This window comes from Manis pentadactyla, chromosome 15 (genome assembly GCF_030020395.1).
Source record: "Manis pentadactyla isolate mManPen7 chromosome 15, mManPen7.hap1, whole genome shotgun sequence".
In the NCBI taxonomy this organism is placed as follows: domain Eukaryota; kingdom Metazoa; phylum Chordata; class Mammalia; order Pholidota; family Manidae; genus Manis; species Manis pentadactyla.
Window position 1 is genome coordinate 6244984 of NC_080033.1, and position 17285 is coordinate 6262268.

The 17285-nt window shown below is 38.2% G+C and overlaps 1 long non-coding RNA gene across 2 annotated transcripts in view; it reads right to left on the minus strand.

Moving 5' to 3' along the window:
- Positions 1–17285, minus strand: part of LOC130680902 (uncharacterized) — a 107228-nt gene that overhangs the window by 6053 nt on the left and 83890 nt on the right. The window contains exons 3-5 of one of the 2 annotated variants that reach the window (XR_008993928.1): positions 11693–11739; positions 1887–1941; positions 64–741 (exon numbers count right to left, since the gene is read on the minus strand). This is a non-coding gene — a long non-coding RNA (uncharacterized LOC130680902). Of the gene's footprint in view, positions 1–63; positions 742–1886; positions 1942–11692; positions 11740–17285 lie in introns of those variants that run through there. The other variant, XR_008993927.1, reaches the window with a different exon arrangement.

Sequence of the window (17285 nt, forward strand, 5' to 3'; positions counted from 1 at the left end):
CCCCATTCCCTTTCCCTTTGGTACCTGTTAGTCTATTCTTGAGTTCTATGATTCTGCTGCTGTTTTGTTCCTTCAGTTTTTCCTTTGTTCTTATACTCCACAGATGAGTGAAATCATTTGGTATTTCTCTTTCTCTGCTTGGCTTGTTTCACTGAGCATAATACCCTCCAGCTCCATCCATGTTGCTGCAAATGGTAGGATTTGCCCTCTTCTCATGGCTGAGTAGTATTCCATTATGTATATGTACCACTTCTTCTTTATCCATTCATCTATCGATGGACATTTAGGTTGCTTCCAATTCTTGGCTATTATAAATAGTGCTGCAATAAACATAGGGGTGCATTGGTCTTTCTCATACTTGATTGCTGCATTCATAGGGTAAATTCCTAGGAGTGCAATTCTGGGTCAAATGGTAAGTCTGTTTTGAGCATTTTGAGGAACCTCCATACTGCTTTCCACAATGGTTGAACTAACTTACATTCCCACCAGCAGTGTAGGAGGGTTCCCCTTTCTCCACAGCCTCACCAACATTTGTTGTTGTTTGTCTTTTGGATGGCAGCTATCCTTACTGGTGTGAGGTGATACCTCATTGTAGCTTTAATTTGCATTTCTCTGATAATTAGCAATGTGGAGCATCTTTTCATGTGTCTGTTGGCCATCTGTATTTCTTTTCTGGAATACTAACCAGAATTCAGGTACATTACAATAAAAACCGTGAAAGAAGCATCATGTGTTGTGAGACTAAAGAAAGGAAAAACAAATGACAGGGGAGGATGAGAAGAATCATTACCAAGTTTTTCATCCATTGAAAATCAAGTATTCCAAGATGCTGGACATACTGCTAGGTGTCAGGCACAAAGAAATGTATAAAACAAACGCTCCTAGTCTCATGGAGTTTAAACTCTAGTGAATAACATTTAACCTGCACATGCTCAGAGAAAAGGAAGTAGAGGAGGCAGAGAAATATATTTCAAGGAGAATAAAGAGCAAAATAAGGAAATTTGGGGTTATGAAATAGAAGTATGCAGAACCAGGAAGCTATATGCCTGTGCAGCAGGAGGGGCGAGAGTAGAAAAAGAGTGTTTTTCTGGAGGATACAGACTGTGAAGGGAATGGAATTCCCTGCTAGGCTTTTAATCTTAATTAGGTAATTAATAGGTTGTAATCAAAACTTTTTTTGTTTTGATCAACAGATCTGTGTGTACAAAAGTAACCAAGGCAACAGAGGGGAGGAGAGGAGGTACAGACAGGAAGATGCTCGCTAGCATCTGCTACTAACAGTGCAGTAGGAACATGTTATGAGTGGAGTTTTGGATGTGGAATAAAGTATCTATGCAGAGTCAGTGATAGGAACAAGCTTACAAGATGGTTCAAGTCTGGTGCTAGGGTTTAATGATAAAGATGATTTTCCATAACTGGAATATGGAACAAAGTAAAGTTTGATAGATAAGTTCTGTGGTGGACAATCTGCAGCTGAGGAACTTGCAGTTTCAGATCAGTTGAGATAACAAGTAGACAGTTTGAAACTGAAGTAATGTTGAGAAATAAGGATGCATATTTGCATAATATCAATATGTGTTTATTAAGGGGGAAATTTTTCCTTTCTGTTTCAAGGTTCTTCTCACTAGCCTAAAAGTCAAATTGACTTGAGACAGACAGACAGAAGAAAATCAAACTTCATTTCATGCACATGAGACCCCACATACATGAAAAGTGACGCCTGTCTCAAAATGAATCACAAATTTTTTTTTTTAACCTTGGAGGGAATGAAAGAAGGGGAAGGGGGAAAAAAAGAAAAAGGAGAAGAGAAAAGAGAGAGACAGAAATTGGGAAAAATGAGAGTACGCAAGAGAAAGTTGGTGGTATCTGGGATACGTGCTACTTACGAGTCAATATGTCCCTTCAGCGTGGACGATCAGTGGAATAGGCCAGCATGATTTCCTGTAGGAAACAAGATAATTAAGGTCCCACTAGCTAAATTAAGGAGTCGAGCCCAGGAATTGATGAAGCCTTGTGGCAAAACAGTACGGTTACACTCTGCTAGTTTAAAGTGACTTCTGATGCTCTTTGTTTATTCATATTGAGAAAAAAATGCATCAATCAGCTTGATAGCTAATTTTCCAGGTGTCAGGGACTATATTCACTATTTCCATTAAGGAACAAAGGCAATTGGAAACATCTCTTGATTGAGTTTATGATAGTCCACTATCATTCTCTATGATGCATCAGCCTTCCACATAGGCCAAAGTTAAATAGGACTGAGATTGGTAAACCACCTCCGTGGATGAAACTTGCATCCTCCAGTTACCTGGGCAAAAACTATGGGGCCATTCTTGATTTCTCTCTTTCTCTCACATGCACATCCAATTTGTCAAGAAATTCTATCAGGCTTATATTACTGTGATAGCTTTCAAACTGCTCCCTTACATTGGTCTTTGTCCCCTACCATTGATTTTCACTGCAGCAGCAGAGAAATACTTTTAAAATATAAGGCAGATCATGTCACTCCTCTGCTCAAAATGCTGCAGTGGATCTCCATTTCACTCACAGAAAAGACTCACGGCTGTACAGTGGCTCACAAAACTGTATGGGTTCTGAGTCCACGTTAAATCTCTGACTTCATCTCCTGATCTCCTTCTTATTCACTTAATTCCAGCCACACCGGCCTCCTTGCCGTTCCTCAAACACATCAGTTATGCACCTGCCTTAAGTTCTTCGTTCTAGCTGTTTCTGTTGCTTGGAATGTTCTTCCTCTACAAATGAGCATTTCTGGCCTCCTTACTTTCTTTAAACCTTTCCTCAAAGTCATCTGCTCAACGAGGTCTCAACTGGCCAACCCATATAAAATACAGTCTGGAGACCTCCAACATTTGATGTCGGAGAGTGAGAAGCCAGCAAAGGAGTCTGAGGATGACTGGCTTGGGAGGGTAACCAAGAGAGGGCAGTGTGCAGTACTGAGGCCATGCTCAGATGGTATTTCACTAAGAAAGGAATGAGCCCTTGTGTCAAATGTTGCCATTAGGCAGAAGAAGGAAGAAGAAGAAGAAGAAAGAAGAAGAAGAAGAAGATGGAGGAGGAGGAGGAGGAGGAGGAGAAGGAGGAGGAGGAGGAGGAGGAGAAGAAGAAGGAGAAGAAGAAGAAGAAGAAAGAAAAGAAGAAGAAAGAAGAAGAAGAAGGAAGAAAGAAGAAAGAAGAAGGAGAAGAAGGAGAAGAAGGAGAAGAAGAAGAAGAAGAAAGAAAAGAAGAAGAAAGAAAGAAGGAGAAGAAGAAGAAGGAGAAGAAGAAGAAGAAAGAAAAGAAGAAAGAAAAGAAGAAAGAAAGAAGGAGAAGAAGAAAGAAAAGAAGAAAGAAAGAAGGAGAAGAAGAAAGAAAAGAAGAAGAAAGAAAGAAGGAGAAGAAGAAGAAGGAGAAGAAGAAGAAGAAAGAAAAGAAGAAAGAAAGAAGAAGAAGAAAGAAAGAAGAAGAAAGAAAAGAAGAAGAAGAAGAAGGAGGACGAGGAGGAGGAGGAGGACGAGGAGGAAGGAAAGACTTAAAGTGCCCCTGAATACACGGAGTAGACTTGGTTAAGATCTGTTTTTCTGGAGCACTGAGAACAAAATGAATATGAGTAGAAGCACAGATAATTGTCAGAGGAGACGCCAGAAAGCTAAGCAATGTTCAGGTTCAATAAAAGCCAAGGCAGTTGAAATTCCCTTAGGTTAGACAGGAAGTTTACTTCTTGATATTGGTTCTGAGAACGGTCATATCTTTACTCGGTCCCTGGCTTATTGGGTAGTTTGGATCAACAGCACATAAGGGTATTTTGAGTCACTCAGCCTTGCTCACTGTGAACAGTGATTCTGCAATCGATTCTTCAGTCCCTTCCCTCTATACAATCAAAGCCTCTGCATGCATGATTTCCGGGAAGCTACCAGAGCATCAGTCAGCATTTTCCTTAAAGGAAACCTCAGGGGTCAGAAGCTTCACTCACCTGCAAGCTCTAACAGTAACAGTTGTGGAGCTGAAGCCAGTTGGAGAAGATATCTTGAGTTCATTATTCTTCCAAGAATTTGATGGTACCGAACCAGCCATTGCTCTCATAGTTTGACATTTTTACTACCATACAATTTATATCCAATTTTCTTTTGAAAAAATGATTGGGTGTACTGTACACAAGATATACTATATTAGTTGCAAAATGTTCACTCTTGTGAATTTAGTAAATGTGGAAGATGGAATTTTTTTCTTAGTTTTTATACAGCATTATCGACTTTATCTGTCACTAACTTTCTATTTAGATTCCTCAACAATCCCACTGATTTTTCCCTGTTTGTTTGCTTCTTTTATTGATGTCTCTTTCCCAAAACCATAAACAGTACCAAACACAACAAAGAATTTAAGATCTTTATTTGTCTCTCGAATCAAACAGTTTAAAATCCATCTGATGATATTATCTCTTCAGCCCAAAAACTTTATACTGGGCCTCAATAACACAAATTCACGTTCTCAAAAGCATAATTTCATTCTGATTTCTTTTTCTCTGTTGCCATACAAGATCCTACCTTACTGGCCCACTTCAATTGTTCTATCAATTTCAGATTTGCTAAACAGGGGTGTATAAACAGTGGCTGGCTTTAATTATCCATATTACACATTCCTATGCATTTGTTCCATAGAAATATATTAAATACAAGCATAGCTTCCTCTTCCGTGTTCTGCCATTGTAAAGGTTGTCTGAGATATTGTTTATTCACATTTAGTTATATATCCTCAGGGTTTACCATTTGTTATCTTGTAGAGTTCAGTAATGTTCTAATTCTCTAGCTGTTTTATAACTACATGAGGATTTCTCCAAACGCTTTTTATGTTTGTGGCTCTGAAATGAAATATTTTATTCAACAATGGAGCTAACACTTTATCACATATCATATTTTATGTATCCCTTCACGTCTAGCTGCTGCTCAAGTTTTGAATAAAGTTTTGTCTCCCCCAAATTTCAACCTCTATCTTCATGGGAATTATTTTTATTTTCATGACTAATGTCAGAACAAATTCTCAAAATTTCCTGGAGTAAGGCCAAAGGACTTCCTGGACTTCACATTTCTTTGTATACCACACTGTAGGCCACATACCATGCAAGGAACTGGCGATACAAAATAGTGAATAAGATAGACACAGGTCCTTTTCTCACAGACCATTAACCGGGGATGCAACAAATAAAACAGAGTGAATGACAGAGGAAGTACAGGCTGCCAGCCAATCTCTTAGGCTGGAGTATTTCTCCTCTTCATTCTAGTACCCTCGCGACTCCGTGGTAGAATGCTGTTCTACTGGGATTCACATGTTCTGCATTTAAGAGCCACATATTAAAGGAATGAGACATAGAATAGGCTTTCCATGAGCAGTAAGTGTCTTGGGAGCAGAAAGCTTGTGAACAAATAGTAGGAACAAGCCAAATATAACCCTGCCAACGTCAGGATTTTGCTCAGTGTTAGAACTACTGGGATATGTTGTTGGTAGTCAAGGAGGACACTTTTAGTATAATGATTTTCCTTAGTTAAGGTCCCCATCTTTCTCCTGTCATCCTGAAAATATCTCAAACTTTTTTCATACCAACTTTTACCTCTGAAAATGTGCATGTATTAAAAGGAGCTCAGTCAGAATATTCTTTAGTAAATCTACTCGTTTGCTGTGAAGAGTGAATGTGAAGTTATTCCAACTACTATCACTATCAAGAATCCAAAATTTATTTGCAGAATTTGTGAGGAAGGAAATGGATAGAGAAAACTGTGATATATATTACTGACTCACTATGTACTCCATGAGTGGTTGGAGCCATATAATGCCAGACCAAGAAGTGATCAATGAAGGCCAGGTAAACCTGGCAGGGTAAGGGGTGATCCAAAAATGAATAATATGAAAGGAGTAATTAGATGGGCGAAATGCACAGAATGTGCCTACAATAAATAATTAGGGTATAAAATTCTGGATTTCAGGTGCCATCCTGGCACCAACATAATGCTCAGGTTTTGAGGTCATGCTGAGACCCATTAACAGAAATATGAGTTTGGCCTAAGAAGTCAGATAATAAATGAATTGAAAGGAAGAAGCAATGAAACAGAACCATTGCTAAACCAATGACCTAAGGCCCTGGAGAGTTTACTCCATTTTCCTGTAATGGGAGTGGGGGAATTACAATATTGAAATGCAGAAGTGATCGCAATTTGTAAAATTGGGGAACTGGAGAAGAGAGTCAAGGTAAAGAAAATTCAGAGATTACTTTGAATTAAGCCACTGAATGACCTTCATAACAGACAAGGCTTTGAGCATATTTTTGTTAGAGTTCCTGAATTGATGTCAGTCCTCGGTACTGATAAAGGTTTATTCCCAATTTCAAGTAACCAGATATAATCTAACAGCACCAGTATCTTCAATTATGGAAAAAAGACTGTATTATAAGAATTTCAAATATGTTTTTAAAACTTTCAAACTGTATATATGATTTCAGTAAATATTAATCTGACTCAACCATTTCCCACATGAATTATAAAAGATATGACTAAACTGATATTTACTTGAAATAAATCATTACTTTCTCTATTTCAGATCCCTTGAGTAGTTTATTTTTGGTCCTTCTTGACTTGACGTTCTTACTCACTTTTGGATACTTGTTTATCTGCTTTCCCCTAACTTACTTCATGTTTATACATTGTACCAAATTTTAGAGTCTAGAGTACTTTGAATATAATGACTGATTATACTACCATTCCTGAAAAAAGTACTGAGTATACCAATCAGTTCTGTAAATTTGCTTACTCTTCAGGAAGAAATATTTCATCTTATCATATCCTGAAATTTATTTATTTTTAGTTTACACATGACTACAGGTAGCTAAGCTTCTCCTTCAGGGATGTTATGACAGCTCCACTGAGGAGCAGATTTCTCTTTGATTTGTGTTCCCATCAGTGGAATACTGTACTTGTACTGAAGTAAATCTGACACATTAGCACAAGATCGATATAACTCATAGGGAATTGAATAAAACTGAAATTTACCCTTTGCTATTAGTTATTTCATTCCATGTCCTAAAAATCTGTTTCCTAAAAAGAAAAAAGGATGAAAACATTTTAAAACAACTGAGCATCTGTACATCTAGTTTATAATGTCCATCTTTGAGTGTTAAACTCCATATTCTGATTTTCAACTTTATGCACTTATAAAAGCTATCACAAATTCCAGATATTTATAAACTTGATTTTTCCCTCTGTTTTTTGCCCATTTGAGATGTCATAATGCCATGGTAATTATTAAAATAATAATATTTAATTTACCTTTAATATAAGAACATATAAGAATTTAAAATGTACTTGTATTGATTATATTGATTTTTTAAAAGGGAATTTTCTTTGACCCTCAAAGAACTTGAATTTATCTCCTAAGTGTGCTCAACTATCACAAAGATTGAGTTCCAGAAAACAATCCTATGATCAGACTGTTAATTAATACATATTTAAACTGCCTCAAGGGTCAATCTAATCAATCATGTAAAAATAGTTTGATTTCAAATGGAACATTTGTAAAACCTAGTATTGTTCATTTGAGATACTGATCATTTATTTCAGTAATTCTCAGTCCAGTATGAGTCTATCACATCCAAATGTTGTCAAGGGAAATGCCCACTTATTCTAAAATGAACAGAGCTGGTGGTCTAAGATGGTGCCATAGAAAGAGCCTGAACCCACCTCTTCCCACTTACATACCTACACACAAAGCAATTCATTCTGAGGAAGAAGTGATGTCTGAATGAACACCTGTACGAGGTATTACAAAGCCCACATAAAAACACGGCAGGAGAGAAAGAGAGGGAGAGAGCCTCACCCACCCCAAAGCGGCTGCAGTAGGGATCACCGAGTGAACAGAGTGAGATTTGTTTGTTCTGGGGCACAGAAAAAAGTTGCACTTTAGAGGGATTAAAGGCAAAACACACTATTTGTGAAGGAAACTGATTTTCAGAATAAGAGCACCAACCAAATGGCAGCGGAAATGCTAGAACTCCCTCTGGGACCAGAAGTGCTGGTGAGCGTCACTGTTAACATTAGTAGTGTGACCAGGGGCAGTGTGAGCACCATGGTATTTGTTCCTCCTCACGTTATTAAGATGGCAGGACGCACAGAGAATGTCAGTGTGTATATGCCTCCACTGCCCACATTCTGATCGTGCGTGAGGGAGCAGGATAAGGGCACACACACAAGTTCTAGGTTTAATTGAGTTGGTTTACTGGACACGGCCTGGCCGAAACACACTTGTCAGTGGCCCAGCAGACCCACCAGGGTGGCACCAGCACAGTGCCCACGCAGGTTCATCCTACCTGCACCTGTTCCATCCTCAGCTACCCCACAGAGCAGCCCTAAGTAGCCACACCTCAAAGGCCTGCAGAACATGCCTCTCGGCCCCCAGCTTCCCAAACAGTGTGGATTCAACTGGCGCACACTTGGAAGACACTCAGATTTTGCCCTTCCACTCCCAGGTAGCCCACCACAGCCTGTTGCCACCTGGAAGCCCCCGGACTGCAACACTCCAATACCAAACACCTCATCAGCCCAGTCCCACCTAGTGCCCACCTGAAAGACCCCCCAGCCCTGCCTGGGAGCTCCAGCATCAAGAAGCCTCTGAACACGCCACCCAACCCCCAGCCAGCCAGCCAAAGTCACCATGATCACACATCTACCCAGGGGATCTTCCTACATAAGTCCATACCTTCAAGACTGGAAAATGTAGCCTTTTCACATAACTTATAGAAAAAGCAGAGTCAAACTGAGGAGACAGAAAGAGGAATATGCTTGAAAGAAAAGAACATGACAAAACTTCAGAAAAAAGAGCTAAGTGAAACAGTTAATGCTTACATAGATACTCACCGGACTTGAGAGAAGAGTGGATAAAATCAGTGAGAAGCTCAACAAAGTGACAGAAAAAATAAAAAAGAAACAAAAGAGATGAAAAATACAACAAATGAAATGAAAAATACACTAGAGGGAAGAGCAGCAGATTAGAGGATATAGAAGAACAGGTTAGCAATATGGAAGACAGAGTAATGAAAAGCACTCAAGCTGAACAGCAGACAGAAGGAATAAAATATACAAGCATAGGTTAAGAGACTTCTGAAAAACATCAAACATCTTAACATTCCCATTATAGGAGTTCCAAAAGGAGAGAAAGAGAGAAATGTATGGAAAATCAAGGAGGACTACACATGACACAAAATAATTAGTATGTCAAATATCAAAGACAAAGAGAGAATCTTAAAGGCAGCAGGAGAAAAAGCAACAAGTTACATAGAAGGGAAGCTCCATAAGGATATCAGCTGTTTTTCAGCAGAAACTCTATAGGCCAGAAGGGAGTTGCACAATACATTCAAAGGGTTGAAAGGAAAAAAAGCCTACAGCTAAGAACATTCTACCCAGCAAGATTATCATTCAGAATGGAAGGGGAAATTAAGAACTTCCCACATAAATGCAAGTTAAAAGAGATCACCACTACTAAAAAAAACCTTCCAAGAAATGCTGGAGGGACTTCTTTAAGAGGAAAAGTTAAGTCCATAACTAGGAGCAAAACAATTTTGAAAAAAATTCATTGGTAAAAAGCAAACATATAGCAAAGGTAGTACAGATCAATCATTTAAAATCTTGCATGAAGGTTATCACACAGTTGTAGTAAAATCAATCATTCTACAAATTAGATAAGAGAATCACTAAATAAACAGGTATAGAAGAGGACACATATACAGGAAATGTGGAAGATGGTAGAGTAAAAAGTTAGGGCTGTTAGAATATATTCAAACTTCAGTGATCAGCTTACATAGACTGCTATATATGTGAGATGTTATATATAAACCTCATGGTAATTACAAACAAAAAAACCTATGATAGGTACACAAAAATATAGAGAGAAAGAATTCCAATTACACTAAAGAAAGTTATCATGTACAAGGCAAGAGAACAAGAGAAAAAAGGATCACAGAAGACTGACAAAAATAACTGGAAAACATTTGACAAAATGAAAAAAATATACAACTATCAATAACTATGTTAAATGCATATGGACTACTTTAATCAAAAAAAAATAGGGTCACTGAATGGATAACAAAAAGACTCATCTACATGCTGCATAAAAGATACTCACTTCAAACCTAAAGCCACACACAGACTGAAACTCAAGGAATGGGAAAAGATATTCCATGGAAATAGGTAGGAAAAAAAAAGCTAGAGTGGCAGTCCTTATATCATATAAAATAGACTTTAAAACAAACACTGTAACAACGCATAAAAAAGGACATTATATAATTATTAAGGGCTCAAAATTACAAGAAAACAGCAATTGTAAGGACAAACTGAACAGACTAGCTCCTAAATATGTGAAGCAAATATTAACAGACATATAGGGAGAAATGTACAGTAATTAAATAATAGTAGGGGACTTTAACACTATTGACATAAATGAATAGGTTATCCAGACAGAAAAATCAATGAAGACACAATGGCTTTGAATAAACATTAGGCCAAATGGACTTAATAGATATCTACAAAACAGTACATCCAAAAAGAGCTGAATATGCATTCTTTTCAAGTGCACATGAAACATTCTCCAGAATAGATCACAAGTTAGGCCACAAAAAAGTCACATTAAATTTAAGAAGAGATTATGAAATCACACCAAGCATCATTTCACACCACAACAGTATGAGACCAGAAATCAATTACAAGGAAAAAAACACATGTGGGGGGTGAACAGCATGCGACTATACAGCCAATGGCTCAACAAGGAAATCAAAGAGGAAATTTAAAAATATATGGAGAATAACGAAAATGGAAACACAACAGTACAAAATATTTGGGATTCAGCAAAAGCAGTTCTAAGAGGGAAGATTACAGTGATATATGTATGTGTACCTTGAGAAACAAACAAACTCAAATTAACAAGCCAACTCTATACCTAAAGGAATTAGTAAAAGAAGAACAAAGTCCAAAGTTAGAAAAAAGGAGATAATATATATCAGAGTGGAAATAAATAAAATAAAGACCAATAAAACAATATAAAAAGTCCAAAAACCTTACAGAAGATCAATGAAACTAAGAATTAGTTATTTGAAAACATAAACAATATCGATAAACCCTTGCTGAACTCATCAAGAAAAAAGAAAGGACTCAAATAAATGAAGTCAGAAATGAAAGAGAATTTACATCTGATAACACAGAAGTACAAACAATTATAAGAGATTACTATGAAAAATTATATGTCAACAAAATGGAAAACCTAGAGGAAATGGATAAGTTCCTAGAACCATCCACTCTTCCAGGGTTGAACCAGGAATAAATAGTATATCTGTACAGACTCATTACTAATAATAAAATTGAATCAGTAATCAAAAAGCTCCTAACAAAAAAACAGGATCTGATGGCTTCACAGGAGAACACTACCAAGCATTCGAAGTAGAATTAATATCTATCTTTTTCAAACTCTGCCAAACAATTGAAGAGGCAGGAAAGTTTCCAAATTCATTCTATGAGGCCAGGATCACCTTCATACCAAAACCAAAGACAATACCAAAAAAAGAAAAGAAAAATACACACAAATACACCGGATGAACATAGATGAAGAAATGCTCAAAAAAATACTGGCAAAGCAAATTCAAAAATATATTAAAAGGATTACTTACCACAACCATGTGGGATTTTTTCCAGGGAGGCAAGGAAGGTTCTATACCTGTGAATCAATCAATGCAATATGCCACATTAACAAAAACGATAAAAACCATGATCATCACAATAGATGCTGTAAAATAATTTTGCAAATTCATATATTCCTCATAAAATCTCTCAACAAAGTGGGTATAGAGGGAACATATCTTAACATAATAAAGGCTACATATGACAAACCCACAGGTAACATCATAGTCAATGGCAGAAAGCTGAAAGCTTTCCCCCTAATATCTAGAACTACATAAGGATGCCCACTCTCACTTTTATTCAACATATTACTGGTAGTCTTAGACATGGCAATCCAATAAGAAAAAGAAGTAAAAGACATCCAAATTGATAAAAATAAGAAGTAAAATTATCACTTTCTGCAGATGACCTGATATTAGATATAGGAAACCCCAAAGACTAGACCAAAAACTACTAGAATTAATAACAATTCCATAATGTCACAGGATACAAAATCAATATACAAACACATGTTGCATTTCTGTAAACAAGTAACAAAGTAGCAGAAAAAAAAAGTAAGAAAATAATACAATTTACAATTGCATAAAAAACTATAAAACATTTCAGAATAAATATAACCAAGGAGGTGAAAGGCCTGTATTCTGAAAACTGTAAGACACTGATGAAAGAAATTGAAAACAGCACTAATAAATAGAAAGATATCCCATCCACATGGATAGGAAGAATTAATAGTGAAATGGCCATACTGTCCAAAGCAATCTACAGATTCAATGCAATCTCTATCAAGATACCAATGGCATATTTTCACAGAACTAGAGCAAATAATCCTAAAATTTGTATGGAGCCACAAAAAACAATGAAGAGCCAACGCAATCTTGAGAAAGAACAAACCTAGGGGTACCATATCTCTTGACTTCAAACCATACTACAAACTTACAGTAATCAAAGCAGTTTAGTACTGGTACAAGAACTGATACATAGATCAGTGGAACAGAATAGAGAGCCCAGAAAAAAACCTACATCTTAATGGTCAATTAATATATGACAAAGGAGGCAAGAATGTACAATGGGGAAAAGACAGTACCACAAAAATAAGTTCAAAATAAAGTAAAACCTGAAACCATAAAACTCCTAGAAGACAACATAGGCAGTCAATTCTTAAACATCAGCATTATTAATTCTTTTTCTGAATAGATCTCCTAAGGCAAGGGAAACAAAAGCAAAAATAAACAAATGAGACACCAAACTAAAAAGCTTCTGCACAGCAAAGGAAACCATCAACAAAATAAAAAGAGAATGAATGGGAAAATATATTTGCATATGATATATCTGATAAGGGGCTAACATAGAAAATATAGAAAACCTCATACAATTCAACACCAGGAAAAAAAATCCAATTAAAAAAATGGGTGGAGGATTTGAATGGATGTATTTCCAAAGAAGACATACATATAGCTAAGAGACATATGAAAACACCATTAATCATCAGGAAAACACATGTCAAAACCAAAATGAGATATCACCTCACACCAGTCAGAATGGCCACTAACCAAAAGACAAGAAATTACAAGCATTGGCAAAGACATAGAGAAAAGAAAACCCTCATCCATTATTGGTGGGATTGTAAGTTGATTCATCCACTACGGAGAGCAGTATAGAGGTTCCTTAAAAAACTAAAAACAGACATACCATACAACCTAGCAATTCCACTATTGGATTTTACCCAAAGAAAAAAAATACTAATTCAAAAAGATATCTGCTCCTATGTTTATCACAGCCAGAATACAGAAGCAACCTAAGTGTTCATTGATAGAAGAATGGAAAAAAAAGATGTGGTGCATATATACAGTGGAATATTACTTAGCCATACAATAGAATGAAATCTTGTCATTTGTGACAACATGGATGGGACTAGAGTATATTATAATAAGTGAAATAAATCAGACAAAGCCAAATGTCACATGATTTCACTTATATTTGAAATCTAAAAAATGAAACAAAACAGAAATCGATTCATAAACACAAAGATCAAATTGGTGGTTGCCGTAGGTGAGGGGTATGGGGTAATGGATGAAATAGGTGAAGGGGAAAGAATTAGAATATTAAATATCTTGATCTTGGGGCGGAGCCAACATGGCGGCGTGAGTAGGACAGTGGGAATCTCCTCCCAAAAACATATATACTTTTGAAAATACAACAAACACAACTAGCCCTAAAAGAGAGACCAGAAGACGCAGGACAGTGGCCAGACTGCAGCTACACCAGCGAGAACCCAGCGACTGGTGAAAGGGGTAAGATACAAGCCCCGGCCCGGCGGGACCCGAGCGCCCCTCCCCCCAGCTCCCGGCGGGAGAACAATAGGCAGAGCGGGAGGGAGACGGAGCCCAGGACTGCCGAACACCCAGCCCCAGCCATCCGGGCCAGAGCGCAGACACAGTACATGCCCAGGGGGCCCTGGATACTGGGGGAACAGGGAGTAAGACCTCTGAGCGGGTGCTGAAGCTGATGCCCCTGTGACAAAGAAAAGCGGGGGCTTTTTGAAAGTCTTAAAGGGACAGGGACTTAACAGCTTGACGGAAACAACCCAGGTCACGGTACAGCAGCTGGAAATTACAGGGAAAACCGGGTGCACTAACCCCCTGGGCAACAGCTCTGAGACCCCTCACGGAGGCAAACAGTCAAGCAGCCCCCCCATCCATCACCCCACCGGGCGCTGCGAAAGCAGAGAAGCAGCCTGAGACAAATTCCGCCCACAGAAAGGGAAATTTCTCCCTCCCCGCCAGGCAAGACACAAAGACCCACTCTACACGCAATTACCCAACACAAGCCACTAGGGGTCGCAGTTGCCCCAGTAAAGAAAGGCCAGTAGTAAGTGAAAATTTTGGCCCTCCCAGCTGACAGTCAATAGCACCTGTCAACATGAAAAGGCAAAAAAATATGATTCAGACAAGACTAACCCAGACAGCTTCGGCATCTGCTACATCTTCCCCTGAGAAGGAATCTGGGGAGATAGATTTAGCCAGTCTACCTGAAAAAGAATTCAAAACAAAAGTCATAACCATGCTGATGGACTTGCAGAGAAATATGCAAGAACTAAGGAAGGAGAATTCAGAAATAAAACAAGCTCTGGAAGGACTTCAAAACAGAATGGACGAGATGCAAGAGACCATTAATGGACTAGAAAACAGAGAACAGGAACGCAGAGAAGCTGATGCAGAGAGAGATAAAAGGATCTCCAGGAATGAAAGAATTTTAAGAGAGCTGAGTGATCAATATAAAAGAAATAATATAAGAATCATAGGCATTCCAGAAGAAGTAGAGAGAGAAAAGGGGATAGAAAATGTCTTTGAAGAAATAATTGCTGAAAATTTCCCCAAACTAGGGGAAGAAATGGCCTCTCAGACCACAGAGGTACACAGAACTCCCATGACAAGGGATCCAAGGAGGGCAACACCAAGACACATAATAATTAAAATGGCAAAGATCAAAGACAAGGACAAAGTATTACAAGCAGCCAGAGAGTAAATATCTTGATCTTGGTGATGGTTCTATGAGTGCATGCACATGGTAAAATTCACTGATTTGCATGCTAAAATTCACGCATTTTATTGTATGTAACTCCGTAAGTTTTCATTTAAATAAGCAGAGCTCATTTTTATAATAATAAATAATAATAGATGTTCTAGAGCTAGCCACACCAGCTTGCCAGAGTCAATGGTGTACATTTCGTACAAATTCTTCATTCAGTAACATCATATTGGTAGCTTGGAATTGGCCATGGCGAGAGTATCTATATCACAGGCTGGCAAATTCTACAAATAAGGGCTTTTGGTTTTGAAGAACAGGTTGTTATTTATCAGCATACTGTTGATAAAAGATTAAAAATCTAAGTATATAAAATAGAAATGTACAATCAAGATGGCAGAGCTTTCCCTCAAGTCTAAATACCTCTAGACAATCTCTGTTATTTCAGTGTGAACAACTTCCTATGAAGTGATATCACAAAGATTTCTGTGTCAAAGAAAAAAAATAGTAAACATTAGTGAAATAATTGATTGACGCAGAGGGCAGATTCCAATGGTCAGAATTCTATGGCCTCTAATACTTCTCCTTCCTGCTGTATATACCCTGTAGGGTTATATGGATATCAAATCTTAATTTTGATAGATCTAGTGAATATGCTGAAATATCACTCCCATGATTAGGTGAATAATCACTTGAATTTGAGTTAATCCAAAGGGAGATTATTCTTGAGTGCCCAGCCTAATCAGATGAGCATTTTAAAAGACGACGGGTCATGGTGTGAGGGGTTCACGGGGAAGACAGTGTAACACAGAGAAGGCAAACACGGACTCTGTGGCCTCTTACTACACTGATGGACAGTGACTGCAATGGGGAATGGGGGGGACTCAATAATATGGGTGAATGTAGTAACCACATTGTTTTTCATGTGAAGCCTTCGTAAGAGTGTATATCAATAATACCTTAATAAAAAAAAGACGACGGGTTAGAAAGAAGCTGTCTTGCTGGCCTTGAGGAAAGGAAATTGTGGTGCTGTGAACTGTCCATAAAGAGAACCACCTTGAACAGACTTGCCGGCAGCCCCCGCAGCCCAGAGTGATCCCCAAAACGAAACAGCAATGACAGAAACCAAGACCTCGTATCTGCAGCCTCCCAAGGACCTGATTCTGCCAACAATATGACTTGGGAAGATGACACTAAGCTCCAGACAAAATCTAAATCCCAGTCAATATCTCATTTTCAGTCTGTGGGACTCTGAGTAGAAAACCTGTGTGTGAACAAACTTAAACAATGAATAGGTGCTGAGGTAAGGTGCTAAGTTTGTGGTAATTTGTAAGTCAGCAATAGAAAACTAGTGTATCCAAAGAAATACTTCAAACATTTTTAGAGGATGGTAATGGACTGGGACAGAATGAATGAAAGGGAGTCCAACTGTAGTGCTTTTACGGTTGAGTCTTCATATTCCTACTGAGGGGGAAGGGTGAAGAGCTCCAGCATCCAGGCCTGGATTTACAGAGCAGGTTATCCAAAAGCCCCCGAAGGAGTTTTGATGGAAGCAGCATAATCTCTACTTATTTGGATTCCCAAGTCTTAAAGGGAATAGGATAGAGAGAGAGCCCCAGACTGACGAGAATCAGCTCTGTGTTGGTGAGGTCCGTGGCTTGCACTGGGTTTCAGGGGTGCTGGTGAAAATGGCCATAGACATATCTATTTAAAGGTCCTTCACGAGGAGCCCTAAATTTAAGCTTAGAACACAGGCGTCCGAGTTACCACCTACCGTATCTGAATAACCTGCTGGCCTGGGCCTGTAGCTGATCAATCGAGACTCTCAAAAACTAAAATCAAAACCCCTTGAGGGCTTGTGCTTACAAAGTATACTGGCAGCTGCAGTGAAGTAAGTTAAAGACAGATGGAACATTGTCTTGTTTACCAGGATCCAAAGTTCTGCAGGTTTATTGAATGATCTGAGGTAAGGCAAGGAGAGTAAACCCTGAGAAAATACTGATATCAGGCTCTGTTCCTAAGCATACGGATGCGTTTAATTTTAAATACACAAAAAAT